Source organism: Palaemon carinicauda, chromosome 13 (genome assembly GCF_036898095.1).
Source record: "Palaemon carinicauda isolate YSFRI2023 chromosome 13, ASM3689809v2, whole genome shotgun sequence".
NCBI classification, from domain to species: domain Eukaryota; kingdom Metazoa; phylum Arthropoda; class Malacostraca; order Decapoda; family Palaemonidae; genus Palaemon; species Palaemon carinicauda.
The window spans coordinates 131,817,048-131,830,882 of record NC_090737.1 but is presented as its reverse complement, the minus strand read 5'-3'; the positions used below and the strand labels follow the sequence as shown (position 1 = coordinate 131,830,882).

General features: G+C 38.4%; 1 long non-coding RNA gene across 1 annotated transcript in view; it reads right to left on the bottom strand.

The window, feature by feature from the left end:
* Positions 1-368: 368 nt before the first annotated feature.
* LOC137652088 (uncharacterized) overlaps positions 369-13,835 on the bottom strand; it is a 63,648-nt gene continuing 50,181 nt past the window's right edge. The window contains exon 5 of the long non-coding RNA XR_011046177.1: positions 369-1,506. This is a non-coding gene — a long non-coding RNA (uncharacterized lncRNA). The remainder of the gene's footprint in view (positions 1,507-13,835) is intronic.

The window sequence follows — 13,835 nt, the reverse complement described above, 5'->3', positions numbered from 1 at the left end:
TAGGGGAACCTATAGGTCCATCTGCTGAATCATCAGCAGCCATTGCCTGGCCCTCCTTTGTCCTAGCTTGGGTGGAGAGGGGGGATTGGGTGCTGATCATATGTATATATAGTCAGTCTCTGGGGCATTGTCCTACTCGAAAGGGAAATGTCACTGTCCCTTGCCCTTGGCATTCATGACCAGCCTTTAAACATTCATATCTTGTTACAAAAAAATTAGCATAGATTTGACGTTGCGGTAAAGAAAATTCAATGACAGTTGCTAATAATTAGATGACAGTATCAAAAGACAGATGAAAAAGTATACAGAGACAAAGATGAAAGGATATTCTTAAGATGGAAGATTTTCATAAGAGTTGAGATAATTAATTGTAGGTTATATGCCCATGGAATTAAGGTACTTTAATATACTGATTATATAAGGAATTTGAATCAACTAGCAAAAAGATAATGTCAATTTTCCTTCAGTCATAATTTTAGAGAACTTGTTTACAGTACTTTACAAAACTCTACAGTAGACGTTAAGAGGTCCAGAGGAAATTGACATTTGATTTAACAGCTAGTTATTGAAAATTGAAATCATGAACAACCAATTTCTAAGGAAGAAACTCTTCCTTGTATACATTGCTCTTAATTGGTTTCAATACTTAATTTCCTCCTTATTTCAAAAGCATCTTCACATATAAAATACAATATATTCAACATACCCAAAATTCTGGCTGATTATTTCAAAAGGTTATATGAATCCATCGAACATTCAGTAAATTCATATTCTCTTACTAATTTTTGGGTAACTGAACAAGTAATTGTTCTATATTTATATCAAATAACTAGGAGACTGCAATCAAGTTTTAATTAGAAATCAAAGCAACTCACTAATGTTGATCAGGACTTAATTTTCAAGTTGAAATTTGGGTGCTTAGAATTTACTAGAACAAAATATCGTGTTCTTTTATGCAAAGTTGCATAGGATTAAAAACTAGCTAGAATTATTTGATTGAGCACAGACTGTGTAAAGATTAAGAGCAAATAAAATACTTATTACTAGACTAAGTAATAGCTAATGGTTTTAACAATCAAATTCCAATGCTTCAAGAAATACACACTTTGATAAACTTGAAAAATAATATGGTAATATCTTAATTGTAAAAAAATATATTACTCAACTATAATTTTTCTTAATCTTCAGTTACTGATGGCTATAGAACCTAAGGGATATAAATGACTGGTCAATTGAACATTTCCAGATATTTGTATTACTGTCATGAATGCTATTTCTGATGAGGGTAATATACTACTACAGAAAACACTTTGATAGTAGAGACTAGTCCGTGGTCCGTTTGATATCAGGAATCAATAAAATTATCCGATTATCTTGTCTTCCTTGGATATACAATGGATGTTTTCCTGTAGTAAATACAAGATTTTTTGCTACTAATATTCCTCTTGATGTCAATGGGAATGTGCACATTTGCAGTTCTAATTTCCTGGGTTTGATGATTTTAGTCTGAAAAAATAAAGGATATTAATTGTGGCCTAGAGAAATGTGTCTTATTCAAATATTTTAGTGTGCATTTCCATATCAAGACTACTTTTAGTAGTATAATTCTCTACGATAAACTATAAATATAAAATATTCTAATGTATTTAAATATAAAATACAGGTATAGGAAATAATTAAAAACTAGAAATGTTCATGGCATTTACAAAAGCAAATATCACAAGTAAAATTAGATCTCGTAAAGCGAAAAAGTATTACTGCCTGAATGCTAACAAGGAAATGCTGCAGTACAACAATCGAATGTCTGGCCTCGGGTAATCCACTGACTAACGAGTCTTTTAATTTTCAAGAGAGAAAAATAAACCAGAATTCCCTGAATAAAACATTCTACCTCATACCTCCAGGATAACTGGTCAAATACACACAATACTCATTAAATGTTCATAAAAAAAGGTTTGTTTAAATTCTGGGCAAAAAATGGGTTCATTGACATGGTAAGTTTTAGGTGCAAACTTTTACTTAGTAGACAAGAGTTCAGTACTGTGCAAAGGAATAATTGGTGTGGTGTTTTTACTTTCTTAAAAACAGAAAAACAAAAATAGACTTAATAACTTCCTGGATATATGAAGCAAAAGTACCACTCTCGTGACTGAAATGGCACACTCAATTTTCAATTGATAATGTATGGATCCTCCAGAAACTAATTCGCACTATCCTATAACATTGATCAAGTGGTTTTGCTGGTTAACACACTCACTCTCACACTCTCTAGATTTCTCTCTAGATTAGTTCATTGACAAGCTTATTCAATACTATTGTTTTTGACTTACTGTTTTATGTCATTCATGGACTACATGAACCAAATATTAAACTGACAACTTGGTCTGACCTGAATCTTGTCTTTTAGAATAATAAACATACGTACAATGTCGTTTTCCAATGATTAAACAATGTTACCTCAAATCAATGAAAAATCTATCCACCCTTATCTATCAACTGTGTAATCTTGCCTTTATCCAACACTGTCTGGCCTATCCTATCTTTGTCTTTTGACTGGCCTATTATCTAAATGAATTATTAATCTCATCTTTCATCAACTAACAAATTAATAATTGTTTTTACTATTAGTATTTACATCACCGAAACTCTAGCGAGAGTTTTCATGGAATTGCAGGATCACAGGATTTAGTGCCCCTTTGCATGAATCTAAGCTGCAGGTTATATATTGTAGCTAACAATCTTATGAAAACTATAACTTAGGTTAAGCCATCTATCCTATAACTCTAAGAATGCTGAAAAATGCAACAAAATTAGGAAGTACTTTGTATTTTTCTTAACTATATAAACCAGAGTTCTTTATATAAGAGAATATAACAGCACAAGCTGGTGTACAAAAGTAACAACATTCCAGGATCTCTTATTCCTTCTGTAGGGGAGGAAGATTCGTAGTGCCCCCTCCCTCAAAGAAAAGGAAAGTAATTCATTCTTGCCCCACTAATAGCCTTTGCTGGGAGGAAAGGAAGATTGATCAAGGCATGGTATCTTGGATTCAAGTTCATCTAGGCATGGTTTCTTGGATTCAAGTTCATCAAGGCATGATTTCTTGGATTCAAGTTCATCAAGGAATGATTACTTGGATTCAAGTTCATCAACGAATGCTTACTTGGATTCATATTCATCAAGGCATGGTTACTTGGATTCAAGTTCATCAACGAATGCTTACTTGGATTCATATTCATCAAGGCATGGTTACTTGGATTCAAGTTCATCAAGGCATGGTTACTTGGATTCAAGTTCATCAAGGCATGGTTACTTGGATTAAAGTTCCACACTGTAAACTGCTGAAGAAAGGAGATGGCAATCTTATTCTATCCTTTAGAATGGCTAGCATCACAGGAAAGTACATGCCATTTTGCTACTCACTTTGCCAAAAATAACCTGAGTTTGAGCAGATTCAATTGAAAGACCTGAGAACTTTTGGAAACACCAAGCAACTTTAGCCCCTAGGAGGTAAAGACTCCGACTACCCTGGCTCTTCAGGAGTGTAATAATAATTCTCTTGAAGAGCCCAGGATCGGGGACTAAATATCATTAATCCGCAAATTGGGGAGCTTCCACAATAAAGAAAGAGATAAATAGCTCACCCAGATACTATTAAACCTGTGACTGTTACAGAGTGATCAAGGTCTTAATATCTTTTATCGACTGGTGAGTTGTTAGAGAAACAGGGCAAGAAAGGCAGAAAATCTTTGGAAGGCATCTTCAACTTGAATCCAAAAGGCTTCATATCATACTGCAAGGCAAACAGAACAAGTAATGGTGAAAAACTGAGCCTTTTCTGTCACACAGTGATGTAAAGATAGCCTAAATACATACAATGAAACTAAAGATTTAGTGTGTTTGCTCGATCATACTCTTGCTTGAGAGAACCTTGCGCAGCAGTATCAGGTCTTCTACTCATAAGAGCACTTATTTGAGAAGTGTTTGAAAACAGGGCCCCTTTGTGAATTCAGGCATGGCTGGAAGCATTTATTGGCATACATCACTACCAAATGCATTAGGAAAACTAATAAGGAAGTTCTGCAAGCATTCCTGGTAGGTTGAGACAGAGGAGTAATCCTTCCTCCTATCACATCCTATAGACGGGAGGGAATTCAGTCAAGCATTTCATCCATTCTCCGCAAAACGGAGCTTGTCATGCAACAACTAAGGTGGTATTATTATTATCATTATTACTAGGTTAGCTACACCCCAGTTGGAAAAGCAAGATGCTATAAGCCCAAGGGCTCCAGCAGGGAAAAATAGTCTAGTGAGGAAAGGAAATAAGGGAATAAACTACAAGAGGAGTAATGAAAATTAAAATAAATAATTTTAAAAACATTAACAACATTAAGAGAGATATTTGATATAGAAACTATAAAAGGACATAAGTCAGCCTGTTCAACATAAAAACATTTGCTGCGAGTTTGAAGTTTTGAAGTTCTACAGATTCAACTACCCGATTAGGAAGATCATTCCACAACTTGGTCACAGCTGGAATAAAACTTCTAAGTGTAGTGTGTAGTATTGAGCCTCATGATGGAGAAGGCCTCACTATTAGAATTGACTGCATACCTAATATTACGAGCAGGATGGAACTGTCCGGGAAGATCTAAAAGTAAATGATGGTCAGAATTATAAAAATTCTTATGCAACATGCATAATGAACTAATTCAATGGTGGTGCCAGAGATTAATATCTAGATCAGGAATAAGAAATTTAATAGACCGTAAGTTCCTGTCCAGCAAATTAAGATGAGAATCAGCAGCTGAAGACCATATAGGAGAGCAATACTCAAAACAAGGTAAAATGAAAGAATTAAAACACTTCTTCAGAATTGATTGATCACCAAAAATCTTGAGAGACTTCCTCAAAAGCCAATTTTTTGTGCAATTGAAGAAAAGACAAACCTAATGTTTCTCTCAAAAGTAAATTTGCTGTCGAGAATCACACTTGAAATCTTAAAAGTTATACAAAGTTAAAGAAACGTTATCAATGCTGAGATCCGGATGTTAAGGAGCCACAGTCCTTGACCTACTTACAATCATACTTTTGAGTCCTGTTAGAATTCAACTTTATACAACAATTTGCACCACACACTAATTTTAGCTAGATATCTATTAAGGGAATCAGCAACCCCAGATCTACAATCAGGAGAGGGAATTTATGCAACAAGCTTGTTTTCTAGATCAAATCATATGTCATGTGTATATAGTATGAAAAGTAATGGACTAAGAACACTACCCTGAGGAACACCAGATATCACATTCCTATACTCACATGGTGCCCAACAACAACTCCTCATTGTGATATATCACTTAAAAGTTCAATAATGATCCTAGGAAACGACCCACCCACTCCCAACTTTTTGAGTTTGAAAACAAGGGCCTCATGATTAACACGGTCAAAGGCAGAACTAAAATCAAGCCCCATCGTACAAACTTCCTGACCACAATCCAGGGATTTCTGTACAACATTGGAGATTGTAAGAAGGGCATCACAGGCTCCAAGGCCTTTACGAAAACCAAATTGCAAACTAGGGAACAGATGATTACCTTCAGTCAACCTATCAAGACGTTTTGCCAAAAGACGTTCAAAAACTTTAGATAACGTGGGAGTTATGGATATTGGGCGGTTATCAGTTGGACTTGAGCTACCACAAACTCATTTACATGGTGGAGTATCATTACCAATCCTCCCACAAGTGTTAAAAGCTCCTCTTCCTGCTAACTTGCGCAAAATAACAGATAACTTTGGAGCTAAGAAATCTGCAGCCTTTATAAAAAACAAAGAAAAAATACCATTTGGGTCTAAACCTCAAAAAGCATCAAGGTCCATCAAGTGTGTTTTAATTTCACGAGATCAAAAATCTCAGCTAGTTAGGGTAGTTTAGCCTCAGGAAAACAGGAATGAGTCAGATTTTCTCATTATTCTGCTTGCTGTCAAACATATCTGCCAAAAGGGTTGCCCTTTTCCTTTGAAGAGTGACAGAGCCATCTGGTTTAAGTAAAGGAGGAACTGTTGCATCTACACCAAAGAGAAGAGATTTAAGGGTAGTCCATCACTTATGCTCCTGGGTTGTACCAGAAAGGGTTTCTTTCATGGTTAAATTGTATTCTTTTTCAGTTGAAGCATAAACTCTCTGAGCAAAAGCTCTAAGCTGAGTATAGCCATGGTTTGTCCTTAACTCGGTACCTTAGTACACGAGAAGGGATACGCCTATAAATTATGTTGACTAGATTGACATTCAAAGCAACTACAGAAAAAACACTACTATACAATTATGACCAATTCAAGCCCAAAATATCATGCAAAATCCATTCCAGTCTGCTTGCGAATTCATAAAATCTTACACGAGTAAGATACATCATTGTCAGGTTGCTCAGTCTTCACTACTAATGAAATCAAAGCATAATTAGATGTCCCAACTGGAAAACCAATCTTACTTGTTATAACGCCAGGGGAGTTGGTGTATACAAGGTCCAAGTAGTTACCAGACCTGTGAGTAGCTTCACTTATGATTTGCTCACAGCCTGATTCAGAGGCAAAGTCTAAAGCTCTTAAGCCATGGCAATCAGTAGGAGAAACAAAATTTAACCACTCCTTATGGTGAGCACTGAAATCACCAACACAGACAAAGAAGCCTTTCTATCATCATCTTGTATCTTAGCCATAATGGTAAGAAGACAATCGAAGATAGAACCATCCATGTCAGGATTCCGGTAGATCGAACACAAATAATACTTGAATCTCATGACATCCACATTGATATAAGGACTTATGATAAGCAGGGTACTCAGTCCTAATATACACAGCCATTCCCCTGGCCCTAGGGATGGCATCACATTTCAATATTATTGGCTTCTTAAAACCAGTTATGAGGAGCTCAGATGAGTACATCATATTAGAAACCAAAAGAATATCATACTGTCTGGACGCAATTGTAGGGTCTTGAATATTTGCATGAAGACCACGAATATTGCAATACAGTAAGCAACATTGACAAAATCTAACATACTGGTCCCAGATTTTGCTCAATGTCTCCAGAGTGCATAACAATTGTAATAAAAAAGATACATCATACCTGAAGATCATATAAACAAGAATGATAACAAGAATAATATGTGCAGAAATATAAAGCAATTGATCAAACCCATAGACTAGAAAAAAAAAAGTCAGAAAAACTGGTCAATATGGAGGAGCCGATACACCATGCAAAGCTAAATACCTTCAGGATAGTCACTTCAACTGAAGGGAGGACAGTAAGGATGGTTTTGAAAAGAAAAAGCATCGTAAAAGGAAAAGGCAACCTATTGATAAACCACCAGGCACCCATGGACTTTCAATTAAGCTTGCCCTACACACCATTTCAATACTGTAAAACAAGAGGAAGAAAAAAAATAAAGATTAAAGAAAAAAAAAAAGAAAAATACAAAATAGAATATTGTGCTCAAGTGTACCGTCAAGCAAGAGAACTCTATCCCAAGACAGTGGAAGACCATGGTACAGAGGCTATGGCACTACCCATGACTAAAGAACAATGGTTTGATTTTGGAATGTCCTTCTCCTAGAAGAGCTGCTTACCATAGCTAAAGAGTCTCTTCTACCTATACCAAGAGGAAAGTAGGCATTGAACAATTACAGTACAGTAAATAGCCCCTTGATCGAAGAAGTGTTTGGCAATTTCAGTGTTATGTGTATGAGAAAAGACGAGAATGTATAAAGAATAGGCCAGGCTATTTGCTGTATGTGTAGGCAAAGAAAAAATGAGCCATAACCAGAGGGAGGGATCCAATGTATTACTGTCTGGCCAGTCAAAGGATCCAATAACTCTCTAGCGGTAGTATTCCTGTTGTCACCCAATTCAAAGGTAGAGGAGCTCTGGTTGTAAATAAAATTTGTGAACAAATAGAGCAATTACAAGATGGCCATGAGGGACAGGCCTTTTCTTCAACAGGGGAAGTATCTGAAGTTGTCATCTTTGTCTATCTGGAAGGCACTGTTGCTAGGATTCTTTGTCGGAAGCCACCATACCCATCAAGACAAGTAGCAGTCAGTCCCAGTGGTAACGAGATTTTCCTGTAGGAAGGTAAAAGGGCAGCAATCGGTGAGAAGAGTGTGTGGACGAGTGCCTATTGAAAGTGCTCAAAAAACTAAAGTGAACACCTGGGGGAGTGGTAGCTAGTCTAAAGCACATCTTTAAATTTGTAACAACTTTCCCACAAAGATAAAGCAGAGCAAACATCCTGTAGGACATAGGGAACAGACCAAATAGTATGTGTCCTTCAAGTGTTGAGGAATGTCGTCAGCATCATTCCTATGATGAACTGTACTTGGATAGTCATAATCAGTCTGAATTGTCTGAAGAACAAAATATGACCGTTCTCCAAATTATACGCACACTATTCCATTCATGAGTCAACTGTATTAGTCTGTCAATTTTCTCGGCAGCCGTCGTGTCACCTCCCTTCCAACCATTACGGGATGAGTTTTAGTAGATCATAAGCAAACCTAACAAGCAGGTCTAGAATGTTGCACTTCCCGGCATGTAATCACTCATAGAAGCTGTAGAAAGTCACTGAGTTCCGTGATTATTTCTGCAATTTCCTCCTCCCCCCTCTTAGAGCACTGTCTGAACCTTGCCAGGGAGGAAAACCCAGATAATTTCTCATAGCTCGCTAAAGGTTGATGATCTTCAAATGGCTTTTGCTGATGGGCCTGGGTGCTTAGGGCTAGCTGTCGGTAAAAGAGGAAATCTGCTTGTACACTCTTCCACCATTACCGTTCTGATGTCATTCCCTCCATGAGAACCGAAATGCAACTATTGTAACTGACTTCCTTAAGGGGTAACTACTATCTTAGACAATGGGTTTCAAATGGCCCATCAAGGCAGCTTTGTTCTTGGTGCTTGCTCACATTAATTTAGTGTACTTGTCATAGTGCAGCAAATATGTGTGATCACCCAGCAATCACACCTCTTATAACTTTTAAGCTGGCCATGGAAGTAAATTCCCCGATGAAGGACTAAGGTGTCAGGACATGTGTCCTCATTCCATTTGGATCCATACTGCCAATGTGGACTCTTCTGGTTGATTGATTGGGGAGGGTGTCTGTAAAAAGCCCGGGAACCATGATGCTATCAATCATTATAGCCTAAGGAATTTCACTAGACGAAGTCAGAACTGCAGTGCCGGTGCCTTCTTCCCGAATAAATGCATAATGGACCTTGATTGGAGAGGAATCTTCCTAACAACAGTGTGATTGACAGGGCATCAGTGTTTGTACAAGTGCAGAGATCAGAATTGAAAAATTCCATACCAACATTTCGCGTACATTAATGACGGATGAGGCTGAATGCGGAAAGACCTAGATTGAGGAATAGTACCAGCACCTAGGGAGATCTCGTGCAATGATGTCACCAAAGTGTACTGGGAACATCCCTTGGAAGGAAAAGAACAAGGGCTTCCGCCAACGTCCCGAACAGCAGTGTTTGAGCTCGGTTTCACATAGGACTGAGTACCAGAAGCATGAATACCTATATTCCATACTGGAATTCCTTCCTGGGGGTTAGATTTTTGGTAAAAATGCTGCGTCTCCTACAAAACTATGGAGGGAATGGCCAAGTCTCAAGTGAACTAGGCCAGATCGGTCATCCTGTGCTTCAGTGACTACTGCCTCATTTTTTTTCTATAGTAGAGTTGTGAAAGATCAGGTAAGTGGAACAGCTGAACTAGTTCCCTGGTGGATAAAGATGATGAACCTCAAGACACAAGTATAAACTCCAACCATTATTGCAGATCATGTAGTTCCCAATACCATGATTCCCAATACCATGATTCCCAATACTGTAATAAGTTTCCAAAGTGCTATACATGGCGATAGGAATTCCGACTTCTGAAGGCGATTGTATGGTTCCTGGTTACTCTACACAAATGCAGAGTTCCTGATCACACTAGGCAGTCATAAATTTCCCAATCAAGGAGGCGTTCATAGAGTTCCCGACTGCGGTAGGTGATCGTAGAGTTTTTAATTGCGGTAAACATTTACAGATTACCAAATCACAGCAAGTGGACATAGATTTTCCAATCAAGGTAGATGATTGTAGATTTCCCAATCATGCAATTATTTTTACTAACCAATCTACAACTCTAGTTGGAAACGCAGAATTCTATAGTATCAAGGGTTCTAACATGATTAACAGAGAAGTGATGAGAGGAAATCATGAAAAAGATAGTGTGCCCAAGGGTACCTTCAAGCAAGAAGACTAACCCAAGAAGGTGTAAGATCATGGTACAGAGGCTATGGCACTATCCAAGACTAGAAAACAATAAGTTGATTTCAGAGTGTCCCTCTTCTAGAAGAGCTACCTACCATATCTAGTCTCTCTTCTACCCTTATGAAGATTGTAAGTTCCTGATCACGGTAACATATCTAAGTTTTGTGATTACGGACCACGGCCGATATCATGGGAAAATGGCAATCATGAAGAGCAAGCGTAAGTCAATCTATTTTGCATGGAGCGAACAATTGTAACATTTCCCTAAAGACAAAACACGAAAGGGGAAAGGAAAAGGAAACCTTGCTCTTGTACTGGTAACATCTCATACCGTGTACCCACGATGAGAACAGACCTAAGTTATCTTTCTATTGTATCATGTAATTGAAGAGCAAAGAGGAAGCAGATGCCAGGCACTCAGACCTAAAGTCATTGAAAAAGATATGTGAAGTGTTTAATTGTGTGGCGTTTGAGCAACTGTGGGATATACATGAACTTTATAAATCAAATGTATTCCTGGGGAAATATGCATTTCCGGTACATAACCCCTCAAAACTTTGTAGATAACTGAATCAGGTTGTGTAATGGTTTTTATCCCCATTGAGAAATCAAGAGCTCAATCTCAAATGAGGTTGAGTGTTAGCAATAGGTTTGTGAGCATTTGCATCCCATACCGCCCAGAGCTGGGTACCTTCATGGTACGAAAAATTTACTCTTGGGTATGGTCTCTGAAAGTACCACACTTACATACTCCAAGACTGTCAGAAATGCGTGGTTACATTAATTGGATCTATTTACACGACGTCTTGTTCTTCAAGGCGAGGTAAATCAACTAGGTGTGACGAGTCTGCTGAACGAGACGAGTCAACTGGGTGTGACGAGTCTGCTGGACAAAAAGTGTCTTGCTGGGGAATTGACAAATCCAATTCCCGCTGGAGGAATCCACCGAAGGGGACACCAAACAGGTGAAAGAAGTCTCGCCCGTGCACGGGAAAGGCGACCAACTTCTGCTGCTCGTCAGCAATTTTCCCCGCAAACAGGAAGATTGCCGAACAGCGGCTGGTGGAGGGACTCCCCCTCAGAAGGACAAGTCCCAACAACTGGAGGCGAACCTTCGGGCAGCACACACCGTTTCCCCTTAATGAGTTGTAGCTCAAATTGAAGGTTGACATTGAGTGTTACCTGTGAATATAGCCAAAGATTGTTCTCTGGGTTCCTCCCTCCCAAAGGGGTTACCCATAAAAAACTCCAGCGAGGGCTGATCCCACATGTGGGAAAGTCCCGATGTCAGAGTGATACAGATATGGACCGAACAAGTGACAGAAGTCTCTCCAATGGACGGTAAAAGGAGACCAACAACACCTGCTGCCGCTGATGACGCTTCTCCCTCCAAGCAGGAGATTATCGAACAGATGCAGGTGGCGTGACTCTCCCTTGGAAATTAAAGTTCCCACACCTAGAGGCAAATCACAAGTAAGGAGTAAAAAATAAGATACTAAGTCAAAGGCCAGACAAAGTTCAGCAGAGAGAGATGAAAGTCTACTTTTGCCAAACCTAAAGTAAAAAGTGATGCAAAGTGACGATAGAACACAGGAGTGTGAACAGGTAGCCAGATAAATCCCCACAACCCCGCTACCCAGCGGGTGGGTGGTTATACCCCGCAAAATGTCTTATGGCTAGACTTCCAGACTGCTGAAATTAATATCCCAATAAATAGCGAGGGTTTGTATTAGTGTTGGAACAAACAATTTCTAGTGTACCTAGAATTTGCTATAAAAAATTAATGGGTGTTGGGTACTTTGGCACTTTTTTATTTATGATATTGAAAATTAGAACACTATTTTGGAGGCTAAGTTCATTGTTCACCTATGGGAAACTGATGGTGATTATTGCACTTTCCATGGTTTCAATCACTTAGCGAAGCTTTGTGTGTTTTTGCAATGATGTATTCGTCAGCTTTTTTTTTTTTAAACAAATTAAAAGCCTCCAAGTATTCAGGCACAAGTTTGCAGATATTGTTCTACAACAGCCATTTTTTCCACCCTTGCTTTTAGTTCCAGCATGACTAGTCACAAGAAGGAATCACAATATGGGAAGTTTTAAATCTATTTTGAAATTTAGTGTGATTTTGTCTATTTCTGTAATTAATTATGTTAAAAATGTTATTTTCATTAGTAAAATAAATTTTTGAATATACTTACCCGATGATCATGTAGCTGTCAACTCTGTTGCCCGACAGAAATCTACGGTCGGGATACGCCAGCGATCGCTATACAGGTGGGGGTGTACACAACAGCGCCATCTGTGAGTAGGTACTCAAGTACTTCTTGTCAACAAGAACTCAATTTTCTCCTCGGTCCAATGGTTCTCTATGGGGAGGAAGGGCGGGTCCTTAAATTCATGATCATCGGGTAAGTATATTCAAAAATTTATTTTACTAATGAAAATAACATTTTTCAATATTAATCTTACCCGATGATCATGTAGCTGATTCACACCCAGGGTGGTGGGTGGAGACCAGCATACATGTTAACAAAGAAGCTAAGTATCCCGTATCTTATTTTAGCCGTTATTCAAAATAACAAACATAAAATAAATAAGTACCTGGTAAGGAAGTCGACGAACCATTACTCTGCCTTTTTAAGTACGTCTTCCTTACTGAGCCTAGCGATCCTCTTAGGATGCTGAGCGACTCCTAGGTGCTGAAGTATTAAGGGCTGCAACCCATACTAAAGGACCTCATCACAACCTCTAATCTAGGCGCTTCTCAAGAAAGAATTTGACCACCCGCCAAATCAACCAGGATGCGGAAGGCTTCTTAGCCTTCCGGACAACCCAGAAATATTTCAAGAGAAAGATTAAAAAGGTTCTGGAATTAGGGAATTGTAGTGGTGGAGCCCCCACCACTACTGCACTCGTTGCTACGAATGGTCCCAGAGTGTAGCAGTTCTCGTAAAGAGACTGGACATTCTTAAGATAAAAGACGCGAACACTGATTAGCTTTTCCAAAAGGTTGCGTCGAAAATATTTTGCAGAGATCTATTTTATTAAAAGGTCACGGAAGTTGTGATAGCTCTAACTTCGTGTGTCCTTACCTTCAGCCAAGCTTGGTCTTCCTCATTCAGAAGGGAATGAGCTTCTCGTATTAACAGTCTGAAAATAATAGGATAAAGAATTCTCTGACATAGGCAAAGATGAATTCTTAACTGAACACCATAAAGCTTCAGACGGGCCTCGTAAAGGTTTTTAAAATAGAACTTAAGAGCTCTACAGGACATAATACTCTTTCTAGTTCATTTCCAACCATATCGATAAGTTTGGAATAACGAACGATATTGGTCAAGGCCGAGAAGGCAGCTCGTGTTTGGCTAGAAAACCAAGATGTAGAACATGTAGCCGTTTCGGATGAAAATCCGATGTTCTTGCTGAAGGCATGAATTTCACTGACTCTTTTAGCTGGTAAAGCATATCAGGAAAAGAGTCTTAAAGGTGAGATCTTTCAGGGAGGCTGATTGAAGTG